This window comes from Xiphophorus hellerii, chromosome 14 (assembly GCF_003331165.1).
Source record: "Xiphophorus hellerii strain 12219 chromosome 14, Xiphophorus_hellerii-4.1, whole genome shotgun sequence".
Lineage (NCBI taxonomy): Eukaryota > Metazoa > Chordata > Actinopteri > Cyprinodontiformes > Poeciliidae > Xiphophorus > Xiphophorus hellerii.
Window position 1 is genome coordinate 8,074,862 of NC_045685.1, and position 26,564 is coordinate 8,101,425.

Genomic DNA, 26,564 nt, shown 5'->3' on the forward strand with positions numbered 1-26,564 from the left:
GAAAAATATAAAATATTACATATTTTTTCTAATCAAAAGAGGTGACTGCAATTAAAATTTTTATTATCTGGTAATAAAATTATAATATGTTATCTAGTAATAAAAAAAATTGTCACAGAATGCATAGCCATCTACAACCAGAAGGAATGAGGCGGAAGTTATGCTAACATCCCAAAAGTTGATGTCTCTTTACACATTTCATAGCAATTTCTGTGGATTTGCAGAGGCTAATGCTTTTTTGGGGAGGGAGACATGGCATGGAAAAGTTTGGGAACCCCTGATGTAAATCACTTAACCAGTAATAATAAACTCTGACTAAAAACTAAAATAAGGGGTGCTGGGAGGGAAAATAGCAGCGGCGGTTCTAGTTAGCTAAGGTATAAAGCTACCATACGTTAAACTGCTACAATGTGACACATTTTTTTATTTTCATGTTGCCTAACTTTCTATCAGTTGTTAATTAAAATGGTTCTGAATGTTGTTAGAAAGCAACTTTCAGTTTCAACACGTTACCTGAGTTGAAACTGTTTAGCCATTTTTCTGTCTTTTTTTTTTTTAGCATGTTATGTGTGCAGAAAACTTTTTTAAAAATACAAATAACCGTATATTGTTTATGCGGTTTATGCGGTGCGAGATGCCTCGGCGCGTCTCAACCTCCACATTGCAGGCGCTGTGTGGCGATCAGAGAAATACACACAGCATGCACAATGAGGAGACCCCGACGCGCCGTTCCGCAGCCGCCGTGACGAGCTAATTGCCAACTCCATGGAGTTACTGACCCGGTGGACCCGGACACAGAGGGAACAGCCTCACGTATTTCCTCGTATCTGTAATATTACATGGAAGTGCCCAACAGAAAGAAACATCTTTCTTAATTATTTAATTGAAACTCGCCAGAGCCACTGCAGCCAGGCATTTTTCTACCCGTTTTCACTCTCGGATTGACCGGGCTTCTCGCTGCCACAGACGGAGTAATGAGAAAATCTGGCGTCAGTCAGAAGAAGCGCTGTAGTCGTGGTTTTGGAGGATTCAGCTAATGAGCAGATGAAACTAAGTGATTTTACTCCTTTCATTTGCGGAGAGAAATCATTTTTTCCACTGTCATGGCTATGCAGCCAGGGTAAAAATAATAATAGTAATAATAATTTTATGTGGTCTGAGTTCAATGTCTTTGAAATGCGTACAAACTTCTGCGTCTGGCTCTTTTAATAACACCGTTTGCCAATCACCATACCTCTTCTGTATCATTTTTATCATTTGTGTAGGAGCAGTTATCAATAGCTGTATTTCCATTGACCATAAAATTGCACAAATTGTAATTACGAAAATAAAATTGTAATAAATTTGCCACAAGCCATGTTTCTAAAGTCCCAGTGAGAGCTGCAGTTTGTAACTTTAGGAAAAGAATATGGGATCCGATTGGATTTGATTAAGCATGTGCAAACTGCTTCAATGCCTTTACACTCATTAGACTCTAATGCTACCTAGATAAGAGTCAAATGTTCAAGTAAAATCATATCTAGCATTTGTTCATTTAGCATAATGCTACGTCATACAGTCTGATTTTAGATGGCCATGAGTTAAGACAGCTAAAGCTACTTTCACAAGTTACTTTTTTCTGTTTTGAAGAAGTAGTAAAGCAGCAAAACATAATTCCAGACATCATTTTCGACGAAACGCTGTCTGGGCTGCCACACGTTGCTTTGTGCATCGGTTTGAATGGCCTGGTTTTTTTAACGGATACATAATGGACATTTATGTAGATTGAATCAATTATGAAGAAGGCTTACCACCATATTCAGAGCTTAGTAGGCTATAATTCTATTGGCTGGATGTCTCATCCATCAGTTTCTAAGTGCTTTGTCTCCCCCTCTCTAAGACACTGTATTGTAAAATCTGCTGCCAGTTACTTGCAGTGCAGGAATTACAAATAGCAAGTTTAATGATCTATGTAACACCATGCTTACGAGAATCAATGGGATGTTATGAAGAGAAAGAACAGTCAGTCACAGATGAGGCGCAGAAATACTACAAAATCAATATTTTTGTTCACTAATCAATAATTCTTACATTCATTTAGCATAAATGCTACGTCATACCATCTGATTTTAGATGGCCATGAGTTAGACATCTACAGAAAAAAAAAATCCTGTGTTTGGTCTTGTTGAAATATGTTTTTCTTTCCCCCTCCAGCAAAGATGTATGTAGACAAAATTCATTCCAACTGGTTCAAAAAAGAGAAAAACAGAACCCATTTTTAGTCACAAGTTTCAAAGCCCTGGAACAAGCAAGGTAATTATGGCTGTTTCATGTAGAAAGCACTGGCTCCAACAATGTGACCTTTTAAGAGAATGAGAAATTATTTTGGGGAAAAGAAGGTAGAGTAGGAAAGGAAACACAGTATGATGGTAGACTAGTCTTAAAAAAGTAGCTAGCGCTACACATTTCAGGGCTATGTCCCAAAAATTACTTCACTTATCAACACTGCAAAAATATTAAAGCCACAATTATAACTTCTGTTTTGCTCTACAACTTGACTTTCACAATGAAACCCAATTAAAGCAGCACAGAAAAAAATACAATAAATCCCAGAAAAAAGCAGAATATATCAATAAAGGCATCAGAGACACGTAGAAGTTTGTTGCTTTCTCATTCAAAGTTTATCCAATCCCAAACAAGCCGTCCGCAGAAAGTCATCGGAAAGCACATCAAGTTTTTATCCTCCGAGTCCCTTTGACGGTTTTTATTTATTCTCAATGAACTTTAAGCAACTCCACGAAATCAGCAGAAAGGTTTCATCGACTCTGTTGAATTGTTTCATCTTTTCTGATGCAACATGAATCAACAAAAGGCCCAGTGTTACACTATTTACACTATATATGCAAAGTTACTTACAGTTTTACGTACTTCTTTTCAATAAGCCAATGGATAAAAACATCAAGTATGGTCAATCACATCAGTCGTGTTTGAACTACATAAAAAAAAAAAAAAAAAAAACTATTTTTTTTCTGCCACCATGCAAATGAGTTTCCATGGAGAAATTGAGTTTTTGTCTGTTTCAGCAGAAACGTCTGTCCAGTAGTTTGGTAGGAATTTTTTCTCTTACGTTTCAAAAACCTATGAGAAAAGAGACAATAGGTGCAAATTTTTAACATTCTGCCGAGTTTGTTCTTTCTTTTTTCTGTCCTTTTGTTTATTGTCAGTTGGCATCGCCTTACTGGCGGATGACTTTGACCTTTAACTCCAAATGGAGAGTGGGTTGGAGAAGCAGATTACAACGTGTCCTCTTAAATAAACTAAAGCGCACAAACATGCAAAAAAAGAAAAAAAAACAACTAGATTTATAATTAAATGACCACTTTAGGGAGCTCAGAGCTGAAATTTCATTATCACTGGATATTTTAATATAAAAACAAAACGAAAATGCGACCTGACTTTGCAGAACAAACAGGACAAAACTCCACCTAATTGATTTCACAACATTCAGAAAGGAAATGCATCAAAGCTGATGCACATACTTGAAACACATGACAAAATGTGACGTTTCACAAACTCTCCCTCGGTCTTTAACATTCAGATGTTAACATGAGTTTTTCTTTAAAATCCCAGCATACATTGCAAAATATATGCTGGGATACAACTTTAATAATCCCAAACAGTTTAAATTAAAAGTAGCTGTACTTTCCCTCACAGTATTGTCTATGTCCCTCTAGGTATTCAAACACATGGCTAATAGCCCATCTAATCTATTATCACAATATTGATCCATCCTTGGCAGTAACTGGTACTTTAAATAAATGTTGCCTTCATACAGGGGTCTTGGTGCTACCCTGTTGTAGCATTGTAGTAACAGCCAAAATAATATATTGCAACACATGGTTTACACACCAGGGTATCTGAAGGTCTCAACAAGAAAAATTCAAGACTTTTTAAGGCCACCTTGAATAAAATTTAAGATAGAAATATAAGGGATGGTTGGGGGAACTTGCTGCATTGCAATCAAGCATAATGAAAATTTGCTCTCTACAGCTACCATGGTGCCAAGCTTAAAATTCGTTCTACACCCAGCCTCATATGGGCTGGCAGCAGCAGTCAGCCAGTGGCAAAAACAAACGTCGTCCAGCCAACTGGCGATAAATTTGAACTTACACGACAGACGCAACAAAGCTAGCTAGCTACCAAGGGTATATTAGCAACTAGATGTTGGGAGCCTCAACCACCTTGGAAGGAAGAAGTTTGCATCTCAAAGTTTTGCTTGACAGAAAAATCCCCTGAGAAAAAGTCTAAATGAAATAGTTCTGACACAACAAAATTTAAGACCTGTTTAAGGCCAACTTACATTTTTAATTGAATTTCAAACATTTTGAGGGCTTATCTTAGACACACCACTTTAACTTTAGGGATGTGTGGACACCCACCCTGCATACATTCATGAACGCTTAATCTAAGATGTGTTTATTTGTTTTTCCTGTTTGTGTGTGTTTACAATTTTACTGCGTATATATGGGAGGGAATTAATAAAAAGCCCAAAACTGGAAGCTATTCCCATGCAACAAAATACTATTTATTTATCTGTCAAACTGTGAAACAATATTCAAGAAGAGCAGAACAACCCATTGTGTCTGTGATTATACGATTTGTCCTTTTTAGCAACTACGCCTTTTAGAGACTTCACTAATAGTTACTTGACTAGTCATTTCAAACATGTCATACCTGTAAGAGGTTAACTATCATAGCAAATATTGTAAAACTGATATTTTTGAAACTAGACTGAATTTGATTATACCACGTCACATCCTGTTATGGTTTTTCCAATGTGTATTTTTCCCCTTGGTCTCAGCTCCCCATGACTCTGACAAATAAGTGTACACCATAGACCGGAAAATGTTCAAATGTTGACAGATAAAAACAGAAAACTGCCAAATTAATGAAACACAAACAGCATTTAGGCTTTGATTTTACAGGGACAAACAAACCACAATAGATTCACTCGTCTAATTAAGAGATAAGCAAATGATTTGCAATTGATACTCAAATACTTTTTTTAATACCATCGTTAATTTGACATCTAAACAAAGTGGCAAGTGCTAGAAAAACAATGAAGAGAGTAACTGGTCGATTCAGAAGACGAGGCAAAAATTAAGTCAAGCAATCAATTAAGTATGTTACCTTCAGTTGTTATAAAATGCTGTGCATGTCAAACATGCCTTAAAAGACATTAGACTAGGCATCATAGTCATATCGGAGGCCTTGAAATTGGCCCCTGTCTCTTTAAAAACCTCCCCGGGAGGCATTAGTGTAAAAAGTTTTCTTTTTTCCCTCCCAGTAAATTAAAACATCAAGCCTCACAAAACATATGCAGAACATCCATCTGGATTCGAAATGCAATGTTTATTCTGCCGGCAGACAAACTCTGCATTATAAATGCTGTTCTGTTCTCAGTGGCAAAGATTTCTCGACGTTTCTTTGTGTCTTGACAGACTATTAAATGTCTTAGTCTTTAAGTGATTTCATTGTAGCAACCTCTTGTTGTAGGATTACAATGGACTATTTTTAAGCGCCACTTGTACACATTATCTCAGTCTGGATTGGTGACATCTAAATGTTTTAAAGATGTTTTTCACTGTTTTAAATCCTACTTAGCGCTAACAACTCATTATTATTGACCGATCTCTGTTCTTTGATAATAATACAGCCCTGACTCATATTTACATCTCATTCGATTAAGTAAAGATATATAATTTCACCACAGATTCATACTGAACAAAAGCTAATATTGGATCATTTTTTCCATAAACACCCAAATATCAAAATATCTTGGTCTCAACAAAGTTTGGCCATGTTTTGTGTTGTAGTGAGAAATCATTGTTTTTTCACATATATTTAAAGAAAGAGAGAAGTGAAATCAATAATTTACAGGCATCTGGGCTGAGCAGAAAAACCTCCCATACTTACCAGCCTTTAACAACCAGCTGGTAAAACTCGTGGTCCTTCTTTTCTCTAATGTATCATCAACAGAGCGACTGGGATACAAAAGACAAAACAAAAAACCCCTCAACTTTTACCTGCTTTACCTGTTAGATGTGAAATGTTACAAATTCTGAGCATAAAAGCAACAACCTTGGTGCCTTGACGTCATCGTACTGTACCAAATTATAACGTTATCACCATCAGACAATATTCCAATCAATAATTGATAAAGAAAAGCCATGAAAAGTATTTCAGAAGAATCTATCATTTTTGGGGGGTGTTGGGATTCTCATATATTTTGATTAGTTATATAATAGTTAAAAATGTTAATTAAATTCACACTGATATCAGACAAACACCTACTGAAGACAACCCCGAGTGGCATTAATGATTCGCCTCCAAAGTCCAAACGCGTGATCTTCACAGGTCAGCACCTACTTATATTTCTAGATTACAAAATATAGAAATATAAATATATAGATGCAGTACAAAAATATTTTAGTACTGAATCATTGGGGCCTGCCATGCAAAGCAATGGCAGGAACCTATTGCTATTGTCGGAGAAAGTGTTTCTTTCTTCTTCTTTATTTTTCTTCCGTAACCGTTAATGCGGCTCGTACCGCTGGGTGCACACCTACAAATGAGGTATCAAAACGTGCAGAAAATTCACGCCATTCCAGCTATTACTTTTGGTGGGATTTGGGCTTAACGTGGCGACATAATTCGCAAAAAACTACGAAAAAAACCCCATTATAAGTCAATGGGAAAAATCCTAGAAATACCCTATTTTTGAGGATTTTCTGTGTCGTCACAAATTCACCTAGAAATGCCATTCAAATTTCATTTTGTAGATACGTCTGTGATCTCTTCGAAAGTGAAGACGGCTCGTCGATACCAGTTACGGTTTGTCCACAATTTGTCTCTAAGCGACCCAAAGTTTCTCATTTTTCCTAAAGTTAGAGTGCTTCTCTCGCTGATTAGAGTGAGAGATGAAGACAACTTTTTCAGCCCAAATCATTTTTGAAATCGCCATCACGCCCACAAATATCGCACGATTGGTATCAAAATCGGTCCTGACATTGATACGCCTGTCTGCTCCGGTAAAATGTTTTCGAAATTTATCTAGACCGTACGGTTTTCTGTCACGGTGCTTCAGAGCAAAGTCATGCGACAAGATTTTCTGAGGCTCTCAGGCTCTTTCACTAACACTTCACACCTTGGTGTGAAACTTATTTAACATAGCAACGGAACTCAAGAGGCTATTGGCTGCTGATTTGGACTACAAAAACGCATCACTGTAGTTCTATCTATCCTCAGTTGAAACAGATCAGGACTGAACTGGCCTTTAGAACTAATTGCTGCTATGGGCTGTATATAACTGATTTAACTCAGTAACTGTTACACATGGGATTAGTTTTGAACTTTAAAATGAAGCTTAACAAAAATTTCACAATAAAAGCCTTGAATATTTTTACATCATGTAATTGCTCTTTTTGGCTTTATTTGACTTTTTCATCCAAAGCACTGTTACACATGGTATTAGTTTGGCCCTTTGAAATGAAGCTTAACAAAAATTTCAAAATAAAAGCCTTGAATATTTTTACATCAGAAAATTGCTCTTTTGAGCTTTATATAACTGATTTAACCCAGCAATTGTTACACATGGGATTAGTGTGGCAATTTAAAATTAAGCTTGATGAAAATTTCAAAATAAAAGCCTTGAATATTTTTACATCAACTACTTGCGTTTTCAGCATTATATAACTGATTTAACCCAATGACTATTACACATGGGATTAAAATAGACTGTTTTGCATGAGCAGCAGATAGATCCTCTATTGCACATGTGTCAAACTCAAGGCCCGCGGGCCACATGTGGCCCGCTACGTCATTTTATGTGGCCCTCTCCCCCCTACCACCGTTTTACAGCCCCATTGATTGACTTAAAATAGGTTTTGAGCACGAATTGACTACAAACTACATATCCCATAATGCCTTCCGATTCTTACCAACCAACATTACGGCTTCTCGCCACTAGAGTGCAGCAGAGTCACCTCAAGCTGATTATTAATTTTCCCAGCGAATAAAACTGAAACATCGACAAGCTAACAAGCTAAAGAGCGAAGTCCCGTGATGTTTCAATCGAGGACTTTTACCGTCTACTGCCCCCTGATTTGATGCCACAGCTTCGACTCCATGCAGCTCGAGTTTTTTGTCCACGTTTGGAAGCACCTATCTGTGCGAACAGATGTTTTCAATAATGACTTTAAACAAGACCAAGCACAGGTCGCGCATTACTGACGAAAACCTACACGCCGTTTTGCGGATTGCCACAGAATAGAACTAAAACCAGACATCGACGAACTGACCAGGGGAAAACGGTGCCTGACATCCGGCCAGAAAACATTGGTAAGCACAAACAAACTACATTTAAATAGAATGAATGTAAAACCAAAACTCAGTATACTGGAATATGCATATAGTTTATTGATTTTGCTTGTGTTTTGTTTATTTACAGAACACAATGAGGATGTGTGTGAGTTGGTGACAGGGTGAAGAGGGATCAGCGTTGTGTTCAAGGACAGGCAACGTCACCTCATTGTTTTGTTCTTATGTGAAATGCATGTTCGTTGTGTAATAAATAACGAAAAAGTTTTGTGAATGAAGTTGAGAGTTAATATCAAAACTTGTTTTTTATTATTTGTCTGCTTATCTTCAAAGCAGACAAAGAATAATTTTCCCAGCGAATAAAACTGAAACATCGACAAGCTAACGAGCTAAAGAGCGAAGTTTAGCTGAGCAGTTTAAAAATACTGAGCATATTTTTAAACTGCTCAGTTTAAAAATACTGTAATTTTTAAACTGAGCAGTAATTTTACATCCATGCAAACTCAAATGTAATATTTAAAACTTGAATACATAAAATCAGTTATTTAACAATATGAGGTGTTGTTTAAAAATAAAAAAGATAGCAATTTCTTTTTATTGCAGAGACATTAGATTCTTAAATTTATGGTATTCTTTAAATGTTGTAATTTTGGTTCATTGTAAACTTTACCTGTAAAAAGTTTGTAGAAATCTTTAACATAAGGTCAATATATATTTTTAAACTGTAATATGTTGTGTGTGTGCGTTATTGAAAATTTATATTTGTGACAATCATTAGGTAAATGCTAATGAACTGCCTTCCTGCAGTTTATGAGCATTGAACTGTTACTAAACAGTTCCATGCAAGGTTCATTAGCGTTAGCATTTTAGCTTCAATAAGCTATTAGCTATTTATTGTACTTTTTAGCAATGTTTAGTATACTGAATGGAGTAAATCAATTACAGAAAATATCCTAGTGATTTCCCACATACTGATGAAAGCAATGACGCTAACATTAGCGTTTCTGCTGATTTTAGCTGATATACTTACTTTATAATACTGAATGGTGCACGTCCGCCTCACTTAACGTTCTTGCGATTCTCCGCATGCCACTGATTACGTTGCGGCGTTCTTTAGCATCGATGCCGATTTGTAGCGTGACAACGCCGGGCCCAGACCCACGGGCGCGCCTTGGCAGGCCCCGGCTAAATTTCTTCCGAAATTTTCTAGTTTATAAAAGTCATTCAAACCTGCCACAATACGGTAATAATAATTGCGTTTTTTTTTTAGATGAAGTAAAAATTGTTATAAATACTAAAACAAAAAAAAATTCTGAAAACCATTTTAGAAGAAAAATACTGGAAACTGTCATTGAGAGGAATTATACAATCTGATGTCAGCAGGGAGTAAAATCTGCCTGACAAACACAGATTAACACAAAAATGTGTTGAGATATTTAACACATACAGTGTGTTATAATGTGTACATTGTAACACATTGTGTGTTAAAATGAACACAAAGTGTGCATTAGAGGTAATAACACATTTTTGTGTTATTTTTTAACATCTGTTCTAAGAGATGCTTTTCTTTATTTCTTCAGAGATTAAGTGAACACTAAAACAACGGCCTTTTTAAATTGAATTTATCTGACAGGTTTTAAATAATTTCGAGCCGGAGTTCTTTGTTTCTACGTTGAGGTAAAAGAAATTCTGTTAAAGTTACATCCCTGGGTGTCTGAGCAAATTGATTTTTAAAGCAAAACATGTTATGGGGAGCGTGAAGCTGGGTTGAAATGCAAACCAAATGTGCAGAATTGGGGTAAAACAGGGTGAATTTTTCTAAACTAATCCACAAAATGTTGATAAATACCCGTACTCATCTCATTATTGCATTGGATTCAATCCAAAAGTGACTGTTCTGACGTGCATCGCGCAGCATTGCTTCTCCATTCTAATTTCAGTTTCCCCTTGACGCCAAGGTGACCTCCTGCAATTGCATCACAGAGGTCTGGCTCCAGACGTACCATGTCTGGGTGACAGAGCCTTAGTATCCAGGAAAACAACATTTTTAGAAACGTAATCTGGACCCAGTTCGTTGAAAGGTGAATCCCTTTCCTCCACACGTTACACGTCGCCTGTAAATTCTTTTGTGCTGCTAATACGCTAAAACAAAGAGTTTATTTGAATCCCAGTGTAGATTCCCAAAGTACCACCTACAAAAACAAAACAGTTGAAGTACAGAATATTTACCATTTTATTTATATCAGAAATATTTACGTGAAAGTAATAAAATGAGCTAAATCAAAAAGAAAATATCTACAGTAGCATGCTCAAGGTTCCCACAGTAACCAATTACCAGAGCCACAAAAAGCATTTGTGTCCGTCTTCAGAAAACTCCCACGGAGCAGCGAGTAAACTCTATTTACTTTTTCTAGATTGTCAAGTACTGCCAGATGTTTGTTTTAAAATTTTGATGTTTTTAGCAGCTACACTTTTTAAACATGGCAACAAAACATTACTGATAGATTAGTCTCTTTTCTTACTTTACTTTCCCATCCAGTGACAATCACCTGACACTTAAGAGTGCGCACATAAACCTGTACAATATGAATACTACTGTATATTCATATATTCAATGTCAAACCATCGTACTATTCAGGAAATGGGTTTGGAGTGTGAGAGATGGACATGTTTTGCTGTTTACAGACATGGGTGAACATAATGAAAAGCTACATAAATACAGACTGTGGAAGAACCACAGTATTGGTTCTGTTGGACCTCAGTGCAGCTTTCGGCACTGGTGACCATGACATACTACTGAATCAACTGGTCCAGTACGAAACTGGGGCAAGTCTTACCTAAAGAACAGAAACTTCTTTGTTACAATAGTTAACTTGGTTAACATTGTATTGGTCAGAAGTCACATGCGGCATTCCCCAAGGTTCAATCCTGGGTCCCCTCTGATTAAATATCTACATGCTCCCACTAACTTAGGTTATAGCAGGAAATAAGATTAGCTACCATAACTACGCAGATGATACACAGCTCTACATTACGATATCATCAGGTAATAATGAGGTTTATATGATGTATAGCATTTGAACTTACTTGTTGCTGAAATGTGCTGTACAAATAAACTTGAACTAGTAGGTGAACTTTTGTAAATACTCTCTGGGACAAAAGTTTGTATGCGACACCGAGTTGATAAGGCTCGCACATCAGCCAGATTGCCACTTTGTCCCGCACTAACAGATGTGCAGAAACAAAGCGAGGTGCCCAACTCGCTTATCAAACATGCTAATACCCTTTCCGATGGTGGGAAGTGAAGGAATGTGCAATCTGTGCGCTCCACAACGAAATCTCAACTGTATGTGAACAGTTTGCGGGGAGCCCGCGCGGCTCCCAGAATACACACAGTACTGTACTTTGGAGAACGTGGCAGCCTTGAGTATTTGGAAGGGTTTTCCCCAGATATCTAGCTAAGCTCAGTGGTAGGGGCGCTAGGGCAGTTCACCAGTTGCTCAACTGCGTTTTTGTGTTAAAAAAATGTTAAAAGTTGACAGGGAATTTTGGCAATAAAACATTAACAACAAAGAAAACAGAGCAGTGGACTGAATAAAAGTAAGTCGTTCTGTAGGCTGTGTATGTATAATCAAATGCCATTATCTTTTAAAACAGACAAATGTCTGCAAAAGATTACTGACGTTTATTGTAAATGAAACTAGATTAACTCGTCTTTACCATCATTGTTACTGGTGTATGTACATCTTTAAAATCACTTAAAATAAACAATACTTATTCTGATGGGGGGGTAAGTAACGCCTGGTGGCCTGTTAGATTTGGCCATATGTTAGATTTGGAGGAAAGTGGTAGAAGGTCTTAGAACGCCATGGGAATGGTCCAATTAAAAAAATAAATGACATCATAAGATAAGAAACGCCATCTCAAGTCATAATTCAGGAAGTTAAAGCTCGGTTATGACTCATCACACCAGCAAATTAGTTCCAAATTGGCTTAAGGACAATGGAGTCAATGTTTTGGAATAAAGCCCTGATCTTAATGCGTGAAAGTGTGTGAGCACAGCTACAGAGATGCGTGAGCGAGGCAGACCACAAACCGGACTTCATTACACCAGTTGTGTCAGGACGAATTTACTGGAATGTGGCCCTAAGGTTAAATAACGAGCCCAAATACATAACACACAGCGCCTCGCATGTAGATTATAAACGTTCGATTTGGTCTCAACTGACCGTACAGCCGTCTTTCACGTTTTTGTGTGTCAGGTTGCAAATGGGCAGAGTGTGGTGTTTATATGTTTGTTTACGGTAAAGACACATTAAACCTAATTCATGATTAAAGAAACAGAGCCTGAAACATCTAATGCATGTGAATATCAAGACTCCAAGCAAATCTGCAAGGTTAAAAACTGAGTAAATCACTTTCTGCCTCCAGGCCAGTGTGATGTCCCTATAGTCATTTGCAATTACATTAAAAGCTGAGTCATCAACAATGTTATTTGCTAAGAAGGCTGCAGCTGCAACCGAGACCAACTGGATGGAGACAAGAAGATAATAAAAAAAAAGTATTGACCAATCATCGGTTCATCCCAATAGGCTGGATTTACTTGTTTCTTGCGCTTCCTGTACAACCATATTCAACAAATTGGGAGATTATTGTGTAGTTCATTTATTTTAGTAACTTGATACACAAAAATTAAACTCCTTATATGGATTAGTTGCACACAGACTTAACTTTTAGAATGTTTTACTGGTAATTGTGATGATATTTCAGCTAAAATTTAATAAAACATGACATTCAAGATTAGAATATTACATCAGACCAAGAAAAAAAAATACAGAAATGCAGATTTAATGGAAAGCATGTTTAACAGTTGCTTGGAATTTAATATTTTCAAAGGGCTACTTTTAAGTGGCCAAACGAGCTTCATCAGAAGGCATATCATAATTAATTGAATATGACTGCAAACATACAGAACTGAAGTCAAGTGCCTGAGGGTCTGTGATGTAAGACCGCCAAAGACAGAATACAGATTCGAACCAAATAGGAGCTTCATCAGCTCATCATGAGCTTTGGCAGCGGCCCTGTCGGCTTCAACAAATCAGCCGTCAGCGACCAGACGGCAGCAGGAAAAAAAAAAAAAGCCACGATAAATGTGACGCGTGGTCCGAGCCTCGTGTTGATTAATGAAGTGTCACTTGTGCACCTCCATTTCCCACGGCGAGAACCGCGACCTGATCAAACACCTGCCAGGAGGGGCTAATCCCACCCGCAGTGATAGCATAGCAGGTTCCCACATGGATATTCACAACCCCCACACTCCCTGAGGGAGGCAGACACACACACACACACCCGCACACACACCCACACACACACACCTCTGAACACATGTACTGATGCTTTTCGGACTTCCATTTGAGCGGCTCTACAACCACAACATCAAGCAATCATTTAGTTCAATGACAAAAATGTTCTTTTTGCCACAAATACTGGTAACCCCTCCAGTCGTCTGTTTTTAGACTTGCAGTGTCTTACCTTTTAATTTTATGTGATCAAAGTACTGCAGAATTTTGTAGGGAAGGAGAATAATAATTAAAGAATTACTTTCCAAGTGTATTATGAGTAAAAATCGGGAAGGTATGACTATTGTACAGTAACTGCAGCTACAAGTCTTTTTGGAATATGAACGGAAATTAGTGGCTCTGGGTTTTATTTGGAGGTCTTCAAGAAAAGAAGTAAACAGTTTTCAAATGCAGGTTGCTAGCATATTTGAGGGATTTCTGATAAAGCCTACATGGAAGATTGTCGTAAATAAAACTTAGAGTTGTCGACACTCATGTAACAAGGTGATTTCTGACGGCAAATGGTTTGTTTAGGGTAATCAAAGGGAAGATTAACACAAGTACAAGCTACAATTTTCAGTTTTTTGGGGGGAAGCTAAATTAAAATGGAAAAATACTTTCCCCAGGGACTGCAGAGATTTGCTTGTCAATACATCAAGTATGTTTAGTGCACCTCTGATGTTGATGCTTCTTCCCTGAAGAGAGTCAGCAGGTCTGGAAGTTCCTGTCATCCTCTAGACGCCTCATGTCTGCATCTGTGGAAATCGGTTTGACAACAAAAAGCAAGTCACGTTTCGGTGCAAAAGAAGCAAACAGACGTTCTGAATTGTTGCAGAAACTGTTTACCTCGACGACTCTTTCTGACAACTAAAATTTATCATCATGTCTGCTATGAGCCGTGTGTAAGTCTCTGTTTTTGCTTCGGTAAGTGGGTGGAGGCTGGGGAATTGGAGTTCTCAGGATATTTTGCAGGGGTGACATGTTGTATATTTGTGTGTGTGGGGATGTGTGTGTGTGTTCTCCATAGAGCTAAAAGATCAAACAGTTGCATCCCCTTTGTTGCACCTCTGGTTCAGATTTTTTTTCAGAATGTGCTACTCAAGAGGTTGCCCATAAAGAATATCAAACATGTATTTGACACACAGAAATACAGAGGTATTTACGTTGCCTTTGATCGCAAGGCAGCACATTTATTTTTGTGAAGAGCCACTGACATGTCGAGAAAAATGTAATCTTTATCGCTTTAGATTATGACTGTTTTGAGCAAATTTCAGTTAGAAAAAGGTGCAGTAAAGAAAAAAAAATCAAAAATACAAAAGTAAGATCACCCTATGGCATATTTTTTAATTTGCTAACATATTGGGAGACATTGGTATTCGTACATTTTAATACGAATACAGACAATTTCAAGTAAAATGATTGAAAATAAAAATGAAGAAACATCAATCGGCATTTTGAAGAGGTTTGCAATGTTTTAATCTCAGGCCTACATATTACCTGAACAACAGATAACAGATAAAATCCCTTCAATAAAACTTGTTTGATGACATTAAGTATACCAATAGATTTCAAAATGCAAAACATTCTGTCCCAATCTAATGAAATTTAAGAAGTCGCTGACATATATCAGTGTGGTAAGGACTGTAAAGCGTTTCTAAGGCTTCTGACCCACTGCAAAAGCTTTGGAGAAAAATAGAGAAAACATGCAGATGAAGTTTCCTAGTAGCTGCCAAGAGACCAAAGTCATCCGATGAATGGTCCAACAAGTTATCCAGGTCACACAAGAAGCAAGAACCCTATCTCAGTCACTCTCTGTGTGCAAATGTGGAATTCATTGGAGAGTCCCAGTACCAAAACCACAGCTGCCGAAAACACAAAGACACGCAATAAAACAATTCTGCAAAGAAGAGTTGAGTTTGTACTTACTCGGAATATCAGTAGCTGCGTTTTCATTACAAATATGTGCAAAACTTTGTCACTATCTTGCTAATTTAAAAAAAAAAAAACCACACAACTTCCAATTGAGGTGTTGAATAAGAACCACAAATAAAATCACAAGTGAATAAGCTTGTTCACGCGTTGAGTCATTAAAACGTGCCATGCCATCATCCTCCAACTACTTCCTGTCATTTTCTTTGTCTTTTCCCCCAATAGTAACACCTGGTTGTTGATCATGTGAGGCAAAAAAAAAAAAGTGTTGTCATTGCAGTTTTGTGAAATAAACTAATTTCAACACAACCAAAAAAAAGAAAGAAGAAACACCTCATCCTATGCTATATCGTTTTAACAAAAAAACTATTATTTATTTATTCAAAATAGAAATTTTCCCATTGATCGGATTTATTTTTGAAATGTCAAATTGCGCAATTAAATGGTCAATGGATCAATTTTCTGGCACTGATGTTTGATGATATGAACAAGTAAAGTTTGACAAAGAAGCGAAAAGCAACAACTATGTAAGGGGCAAATACCTTCTCAATTCATCTGCATTCTCGCTCCATAGGAGACGACTAGAATGGCTTTAGGGCTCAGAACGTGATTCTTTTTCACAGTCGATTTCTGTTGTCTATTATGAGCCTCCAGACGTATTTTGAGATTCTTTTGCCATATTCATCCATCGCTTGAATGGAAAAATTCTATTAGGGCTGAAAATGAACGTGTATGCTGTAACTAAAACCCGCTCAGACCAGCAAACCTGCAGAAGAGGTTTAGTAACATGACTAAATGTTTGTGTGCTAAAGCATTGATCGTCTTTTTTTATTCTGAAGCTTGTTAGGATTCACATGGATACAAAGGAAAGTGTGAGCCTTCATGAAAAGACGTCCTAAAGAATAATCACGCCTTCCAGAGAAATCGATGGAGACGGTATGCTTGTTTGACTTGGTGCGCATGTTTCATCTCTTGCTCATCAGTCTGTCCACTGAATGATCTATTTCCACTTTCAAGTGGCAATGTGTCTGTTTATTTATGACTTTTTTTTTTAAATGGATGAATCAGTCGGCTGAGCTGTGGTCGGATATTCCATGTGACTCATTTCAAATCAGTCTAATGTCAATGCCATTATTCTGCAATCTCTGTTTTGTAGTTTCCCATACGTCTGATGCGAAATGACAAATTTGCTGGGGATCATAAGAAAAATGAGCAATTACTATACAACAGAATAAATGCTAAGATTTTATTTCCTGATTTTTTACTCTTTATGGCTTTCAGAAGCTGCTACCCCCGCGAGCCGACCCCGGATAAAGCGGAAGAAAATGAATGGATGGATGGATGGGCTTTCAGATAGGTTGACATACGACTATGGGATGTTTTCCTCTCATACTGAAGTAACACAACTGAACCTGTTTAAAGTATGAAGCAATTCTCAGTAAGAAGAATGCTGAATATTATAAGGTGAACGCGACAAGATTATTTAATGGGTTTTATATTTCATTTTTGTTGCTTTCAGTTTATAGGCAATTTTCTGGGATTTTACCATAAGGGGAATTCCAGATCCGTGCTATATACACAAATTTGACCTTGACACTTAGAGCAAGGCCAAAACCACGGACAACTTCTGACAAATTGGTCAATCAATTCCAATTTTAGAAATCACTGGAGGTTTTGCAACAACGTTTGCCTGAAATACTTATGCACTTGCTCTACAGACTATGATGGATCAAAATCCAGCAAATTGTCCATCTAGGATTGACACAAAATAAAATCCGGCGCAGTCAGTTGCCCTGGGAAGTCACCTAATTAGAGACCACTTGTGTATAATTTAACCTCTCAGATGTTCTGTGACAAGTTTGCTAAAGGAGGCGTAAACACTTACTGAAAGTAAGTTTAACAACTACTGTCAAGGAGGACATATGCAGAGACACACCTACCGTTCCAGGAGAGAGAGCCGCTTAATGATTTTACACTTCGCCAGTCAGGCACTTTGAGGCTGATATGCCAAGGTGAGAGGTCAAACTGGTTCCCCTTCATTGATTCTCTAACCAGAGCTCATCATCTGCCGTCGCGCCCCTCCCGCCCAACGCCGCGTTTTGTTCAGCCCTCCCAGCCAAACGGAGCGTGCCAATCACAACTGACAGCTAGTAAGGTGTTCATTAAAATGACTAAGTGACTTGAATAAAACTGAGAAGCATTAGTTCCTCAGTTACATTTCTGCTTCGGGTCTTAATGAAGTACTTTGGCTGTCTTGTACAGCTTCATCCAGCTATTTTTAACAAACATATATTTCTTATATTACATTTTGGAAGTGCCCTTCAGAAACAAAAAAAATAAATAATATCAAGCACCTAATGGGATTTACCGCTTTTAGTCTCCCTCTCCTTCCACATTGGCAGGATGCTTTTTTGTTTGTTTTAGGTGTTTTGTTAAATGAATCTTTTTTCTAGTAATTACCATTTGTGGTTTCCCTTCATTTCTTTTGTTTTTTAAGGCTGTTCATTGATCTTTACTAAGAGTGTCAATGACTGTGGTAAGCCCTATATATTGAGTTTGTATACCACTGAGAGGAAACACGATGCAGTGTCAATACAGCTTAGCAGGGCTTTTTATTGATTCTTCACTGGCATTATACGGAAGTGGAAAAATCTGATTTCTAATTCTAAAAGTTGCTAATTGATTTATTAGACATTTAGACAGTTTTTACTCACGATAGTCTGGTAGACCCAGTTCGATTCATTTTCAGCGGACGTGGTTCGCTTGCGTGCAACACTATGTCAAACTCACCAACCCTTTAAAAAACTTGTTCCCCTCCTCGCCTACGTTGCACCAAGAGCCACTGAAGGAAACGACACAAAAACTTCAGAAGACATCAGCGCAGCTTTCTTCTTTGCAAAATGGAAACAAAAATGGAGTGCAGTCAGATTTTAGTGGCTGTAGGGTTTCTCTTTTGTCTTTGGTAAAAGACCATTGGTCATTTCTCCCACTAGCGCTATAGTCACTTGTTTGTTTTGGTTGTATTTACCCAGAATGCCCTGCTCTATAGTCTGTTTCTTGCTTTCGAAGCGGTCTCTGGTTCACTTGGCATTTACATATGCACTCAAACCGCATCAGAGTTTACAGTCTTTCTTAAACTGTGGTCCCCGGACCACTGGTGGGCCGTGGGCGCCCCCTAGTGGTCCGTGGGGTACTGCACGTAAACAACTGTTTATTTACTGTGACCCGAGCTCAAAGTGCGGTGCTATAGCTAGCTTACCTTCTTTGGTAGGTAAGCCAAAGAAGGTAAGCTTTAACACACCAAAGGATTGTGTTAAAAGTAATGATGGAAAACTGGCTCAAAACCAGGTCACTCAAAAGAAAAGCTGCAAATACCAGTGGAAAGAAAACACCTCTGGAATATTATATGATCAGAGGAAGCTGAGTTATAGCTGCTGGGTTTTGATGTGTTGTTCAGTAGCGACTGGATTCCTTTGAACGATGAGCGGTAGGAATCGCTCCAGTTAGTCAGAACTGTTCTTTGTTTTTTACGACTTCACTTGGCAATGAATGATGCTCTGCTGTCAGGGTCAACAGCTATTGTTACTTTTATTTAATTTAAAAAATATTAAACTAAATAAATGCAGTAAACAAATACAATGGATTGAATGGGTTAATTATTTTTATATTTAATGGTGCAGAAAAGGTTTTTTTGGTCCTGTTAAAGCAATTCAAGTTTATTTTTCTTTAATTGTGATTCTAAATCACAAATAGCCATAAATGTCATTAATGTACACAACACTTGGCAGTAAAGAACACCTTCTATTTTTATTTCCATGTTGTTGACATCATTGGAAAGTTTAGACACTTTCAGAATCTGTAAATAACTCAAACCACTCAAGTAGATGGGTCTTCATTTTCATGGCTTTGTCGTGGCCAGTCCCATTGTTAAATGGGTTAAGTGGTCCTCAGCCTGAAAAAGTTTGAGAAACACTGCTTTAACCAAACAGATGACTCGGCGTTTAGGTGGACCAGAGTTCGCTTTTTTGGTCCACATCAGAGTCCGATTACGCATTCGCATATTCTAAAACAAACCGGACTTCCTGGAAAATCGAACTAGAGATGGATTAAAGTGGACTAAACAGGGCTGGTGTGAATGCATCCTTAGAATCCGTTTCCACTTTCAAATAAACCCTTAAAGTTCTGGGTTATATTTCTATATATACACCATCTCCTGCTGAGCTGACACTGTGCACCACTTCATAAACCCAATCCTGTACTCTTACATTCATCTCATGAAAATTCAGCTTCCACTCTTCCCCTCCTGTACTTCCTCCTCCACTGTCCATTTATTTCCGACCCTAAGTTGTGAATCTCCCTCCTCATTATTTCCAACAAGACCCTACATTTTTTCTCATTAATCTCCCTTCCTGCAGTGGCCAGTCCACTTTGGTGGGAGCTGGAGTACGTGTTATGGCAGAACTCAGTTGTTTCATCACGAGATACGAGGGTGAACATGGTCCGGAATCCCTTGTGAGCTGAAAATGATAAAAGTTCATTTTAAATAAGCGTTTTACGATAATCTGAAAGCAAAATTCAGTGCCAGACAAAAATCATCTGCTTCAACATTGTAGTGAAGCAAGTTGTACCGTGTCTGTGTAAAATATTTCTTGAGCAGAAAAATCTATCTTGATAAAGTTACTCTGACCCACTGGCATGGATCAGAGGAAATTATTTTAGAAAATAATTTATATTTTTTTAGATTTTGTCAGGTAATGTGCTTTAAGAGGAGCACTCCTTATGCACAAAAGTACGTAGATTTATTTTAGATTTTATGGATGTAACATTATATGTAAAAATGTGCAGTTACTGAATGTTTCTGCCCCTTTTTCCAAGACGGGTTCATCTTTCAAAATTGGACAGTTGTTTGGTTTTACTGTGCATCTAGACTGTGCAAAGATGGTTTAAAAGTCAAAACAAAAATCTTATGTCAGATCCCTCAGCATTGTGGATGGCAACAAGAACATTCAAAGTCTAAATGGACCATTTTGAATTTTTTTGCACTGAATGGTCACACAGCTAAGTGTTCCTCTGAATGATTTTCTTTGTTCCTAATAGCAGACACCGACCATTTTGTTCTACAATATTTTCCATACTGCGCCACTGCTTCTCATCCAATCACTCAAAAGAATGACATTTAATGATTTGGAGCCAGAAAAAAATTGCTCCTTCTGCAATATTTACATCAATAGTTTGATAAAGATTCTAAGATCTAGTTCTAAGAATGTCGCTTGCGATTTTGTAACCGACCATCCTGTAGTGTGTGGTGTGTTACGCTAAATCAGGGGTTTTCCCCGACTGGGAGCGTTAACACAGCTTGTTCAATATGACAGGTAGCCAATCAGAGAGCGCAGATTCTCCTCCGTGTTTTCTGAGGGGAAATTACAGAGGGGAATCCCAAACAGCTGACACTGTGCGACCCAAAGTCCAGCGGACATTGGAGATGATATGTGGAAACAACATTAATGTTTATTCAACATTTCGTGCAAAGAATATAGAAATGGCAAGGGGAGGAGTTGGAGCGAAATTGCTACCGCAGTTGATAAACCCGCTAACTTTTCAGCTGTTCTTCGTTAACGTGACATAAATACTGTAGGTTATAATGATTTTCATTCAGTCAGGACTGACACTAGCCTCATGCATTGCAGGTAGATTGTAGTAAAGCATTGATTAATGCCTGGTTTTAAAATTGGTTAACTGGACTTGTAGCCGATGGAACATTTATAACTAGGATTTCTGTCGGCTAATGTGTGGCCTCTCAGGTTTTGAAAATGGGTCGACAATCGGCCGAAGCTCTAAGATCGTGTCGTGTGCGCTGGGCTTTACACTAAGGAAATGAGGAAGGGAGGAGTCAGTGGAGAGCACCGGAGTTGAGCTTTTTTTCATTCAGTGTCATTAACAGAAAGAGAAAAAGGCCGGAAGAGACGATAATGCCGATAATTAAAATGACGTCGATAGTTTTAATTTTATTGTGCGATTAACTGATTTATTGTTTATCGCGACAGGCCTACCAATATCTATTAACTTCAATGTATTTTATTGTGACATTATGTGATACATCAACACAAAGGTGCATAGTCATAAAGTAGGAGGAAGAGTATACTTCAAAAATAAAACCTAAACACTTTTGGAGTGTTTAGGTTTGCACTCATTTTTACTTGTACAATAATTGTCATTCAACCAGATTAACTGGAGAGATTGCGTAAACGACAATTTTACTACAGATTTCGTATATTGGTCAAACAATAAATTTGTTCTTATGTGACTAGAGAATTTTATTTCCCATACTTGCTGTCCGTTGTGTGGCCTGTATCAACCTGCACATGAGTTGATACCCACTTTCTTTTCCTCACTGTGGCTTAGGGTGTTTCTCACCCGATTGTCCTGGGGACCAAAATTGCAACATTTGTTACATTTTCAGCTGGTGAGGTTCGCTTTCACACTGCACTCTTTCAAACAATCCAAACTCATTGAAAAACGTGTTCACCTCCACAACTGTGGTGGTGCTGCACCAAGAACTACTGAAGGTATTGACACAAAAACCTCAAAAAAGAACGCTGCACAACTTGATTCTTCACAAAATGTGAGCAAAAATGAAGTAGCGTCAAAGTTTAGCAGTTGTAGGATTTCTCTTTGGTAACTGGTAAAAGACCATGGGGCATTTCTTCTGCTGGTGCTAGTCTTGTGTGTTTATTTGGCTCTGTTGACTCAGAATGCCCAAAGCCATTCTGGGTTAACAGAGCAGTTCCTGTTTTTGGAGCGGTCTCCAGTCCGCTTGCATTCACATACGTATTTAAACCGTGCCAGAGTTCATTTCAACCTAACCAAAGGTTTTAGGTGGACCAGAGTTCGCTTTTTCGGTCCGCATCAGAGTTTGATCACACATTCACACCTCCCCAAATGAACCAGACTTTCTTGACAAATGAACTAGTTTGATTAAAGTGGACTAATCAATGCAGGTGTGAACGCACCCTTAAACCCCAAATTTGTGTTAAGCACAACAGATTCTGTTAAGTGAACTGTAGATCTCTGCAACTCTTCCAGAGTTTCTTAGCTGCTTCTGTGATTAACAGTCTTCAAGCGTTTCAGTTTAGGTGGACTCTCTTGTTCTAGTAAATTTGAAATTGTCAAATACTTTTGCTAGGCACTCTGCTTTGTCTGTCCACATAGCTAGCCTTTTTTCTTTTGTAAGTATACTTTATGTATGTTCAGCAAAAGAACATTTCTGCAAACATAAGCTCTTTTTGACAAGTTTTCGGTCCTGGATTGATGGGCTCAAAGGTTCACTGAAACCGGTGGGGGGTTTCTTGGGCTAAAAGGAACAGCCAACCACTGCTGGTCATGGTACTTATTAGCAACCCTGGGCTGATTCATAGCTGCAAGGAGAAATATTACCTCTCATCTTTGGAAGAACCCGAGGGCAGCTGGGAAGACGCGTGGGGTCCTTTAAGACACGGAAACCTTCACTTTACTTTTCTCTTTATTGCTTCCTCAAACTTAAGCCGACTCAGGTGGTTTCGAGGATAAATCGATTGGGATTTGACTTTTAGTTCGTCTTTGATCAAGGCATTTATGACAAATTGAGTAAGAGCATTTTTAAATTTCTTTAATGGAATCCTAATTGATTCTTTGTTTTGACTTTTCAGTCAAGATTTTCAATCGTGACGAGAAACGTTCATGCGGACAACATTTTGAACCTTTGTGTATGTCAATGCATTAATGATCTGTTCAAAATTTAACCACCATGGTATTCATGAGTGAACATTTTACTCTCATATTAGAGCGATAATATTGAGAACACAATGACATCTGTTTCAGTAAAAAACTAAATTTTAGATTTCCCCAAGAGGTGCTGATACATTTTTGAAAGGCACTGTGTACGGACGACCAATGCAGGTGAAGAAAGAGGACGACTGGAGAGCTAGATTTATTTTATACCAGCATCTGCTCAAAAAAAAGAAGGGGGAAAAACAATAACACAAGCACAAAAAATAAACTTGAACTGGTCGAGTGGAGTAGATTTACAGGCGATGTGATGAAATCCATATTTGGCCCCAGGGTTTGAGAAATAGCAACATTTTCTCCATCACCACAGACTCTACGGGTCCTAGGTAATCAATGAAACTATTTGGCCTGTAGATTTTGGTGAAATGCCTTTTTTCAAAAAAAAGGACAACACTCCTAACTGTTTGTTTGTTATCTTCACATGTGTTTTATGTGCTTTGAAAGGTTCAATACTAGTAAAATGAGATTTAATTGGAAAGTAAAACGCAAACTGTAAAACTCTTCCCTTGAAAAACGAAAGGCTTACCAATTTTTCTTTTATGGGATTTTAAAAAAAACATGAAATATTTAATTAGCTTTTACACTAATAAATCCCAGCAATTCTAACAAAAAATGTAAGTAAATGAATAAAACTTTGCAGTACTAGTGCTAACAAGATTAAATCCTCATTTTGAATGAACCATCCGCCGTTACACATCAGTCATTCTACTCTCCAATTTTGTCTACAAACCACTTCAGTTCCGTTTTCTCACCCCATGCTCTGTATTTCAGTCTGCAAGGGTTCATCGTCTTTATCCAATCATCTGTTAGTCCCTTCTGTTCTCATTCAAAGCTAATCATTTTGGTTATTGACTTCATTTTCCCATTTGCATTTCCTTTCTATTCAGGACCCTAATGTGAAATTTGCTGGGTCATGTTCCTCTCTGTACAAATATTGGTCACATTTTTCCTCAGAGTATAACTGAATTGTTTGACAAATAATCCCAGTTTTAACTTGTATTGAGTTTTTTTTGTTGGGGAGAGCTCAGATTGTTATTGAGCCATCTTTTTAAGATTTCTCATTGAGGAGTCTTTATGAGTGACAGACGAAGTTGAGCAGATATAAATGTTGCTCTCTACTGCAGAGAGACGAGTCTATGCTGGAGTAGTAGGATCACTGAAGATGAAACAAAAAACTAACTGGCCACCACAAAACTTAACTTAGAAAATGTAAGCATAATTACACATGAGAATAAAAGTTGCAAAATCACAATTTTCAAGAATTAAGGGCAAACTTGCAACATTATGAAGACAGGAATTTGTAAGAAAAAGTACCGTCACTATATCCTTTGCTATCCAGTAGAATTTCAACCAAGTCGATCAGTGAATGGACGGAGACGTTGTGAGCGATGATGTTCATTTTCTGTGCTGTTTTTGAATTGCAGTCTGCCTTTAGTTTTAGCAATGGCAGCAGATGAAGCAAACAAAGCCGTTCAGTATGCTTTGGCCACGCCTCCAAATATAGAGCTAACATTTAACAGCCGTTTTGTTTGGCTAAGCACTTCTCTCTTTGCGGTGGAGAACGATTGTTTACAGCGCAGGCATTTTCTGGTAAGCTTCATAGCATCAAACTGTCGCGTTACATACGTCGTGGGCAAACATTAGCAATTAGGTAAAATTTTAAACTTCCACTCCTCCAGGAAGCAATCGTTTCTCAATAACCAAGAGTCCAGCTCTTCTCTACAAAGCGAAACGTAGAACAAGGGGCTGGTTTTTACTGGGCTAACTGGGGTATAATGTGACACAACCAATATAATTTGGGCATTAATCTACTAAATATATGAATAATTTTGTGCTTCACTTTTTATGTGTAGTAATTTTTTTTATTCGCAAATGTTGATGTATAAAAAAATAACTAATTTGTCACAGTCATCATATAATTTCCAATTTTTTGTTATTTTAATGATGTCCAATCAACACCTCAAGAGTCCAAGAAGTGTTTTTCACTAAAGGACAGAAATATCCATAATCCATTGAAAGTCAGCCATCTTGAGGAAGATTTATTCAGGTTGAGGGCAAATGTAACAAACTGAGATCCAATTATCTGGTGTTAAATTGTTAATAAAGTTATCTGCTTTCACACTGTGAAGGTGGGTGGTGCCGAAACAAACAGAAAGAGCTCATTCTCCAAAGCAGATTGCAGCTAAAACTAGGGAAGAAAGAGGAAGTACAGATGGTGTCGAAGTCTTCGTTGCTCCTCCTGTTAGTCTCTGCGCTGTGTTTTCAACACTTGCTAGTTTTTGAATTAGCTGCTTCAGTGACACAACAGAAACAAATGACCCGAGAGAAACACAATCAAAGGTGTCCTTGGACCAAAACTACCTAATGTGAGCATCCATGTGGGCTCACCGTGGAGCAGCAAATCCTGTGCTGAGCTCCATTAAACCCAAAGGTTGCCCAGCTTCGGGGACGCAGATGTTATTTTAAACAAGCGGGCGCGCAGTGATGAGAGAACATCCGCTGAGCCACTTTGATGAACAAAATAGCGCAAAGGGGGAAAAAAATAAATAAATGAACATGAAATGAGGCCCCAGACAAGAACTTTAAAGTGAGTCTGATCTGTTCAAAGCCCTAATGTGAAGTCATTTATGGTAACATTCACTTTTATCCCAACTTTCCAAACGCATCAAAGCATCACGTTGCTGCAGCAAATGTTAGAATCAACAGGAGATCAAGGCAGGGAAGGTGGGGAAAGGATTAAAGGCTTATGTCATTACTAAAAATTGGGTTCTTTGTATTATTTAGTTCATGAAGATATGAGGCTGAGACACGTTTAGTATTTTTACTGGCAGAATCTCATAAGAAAAGGCAAAAGTAGGTATTTTTTATCCTGGTCTGACCCGAGTCTTTGGCTTGAAGGCCATTGGTTTCAGCAGCCGTCAATCGATATGATTTTTACTACTGCACCTGAAGGAATTTCACTTACTAGTTTCCGGAGGGCAGCCAATGTGTGTGTAGTGCAAAAATAGAATAAAGAAAAGAAAAGGTCTGTGACAAATGGCTTTGGATAGAGGGACATGAGCCAGTTAACTCTATCAAGGTATTTAGAGGTTTTGAAGCGTTTCAAAGCCTCAG

The 26,564-nt window shown here is 37.9% G+C and overlaps 1 protein-coding gene across 1 annotated transcript in view; it reads right to left on the reverse strand.

Moving 5' to 3' along the window:
* The window catches only part of htr2cl1 (5-hydroxytryptamine (serotonin) receptor 2C, G protein-coupled-like 1), a 132,014-nt gene extending 117,536 nt beyond the window's left edge, over positions 1–14,478 (reverse strand). The window contains exon 1 of the mRNA XM_032584075.1: positions 14,371–14,478. The gene's annotated coding sequence lies outside the window, so the exon portion shown is untranslated. The remainder of the gene's footprint in view (positions 1–14,370) is intronic.
* Positions 14,479–26,564: the final 12,086 nt, after the last annotated feature.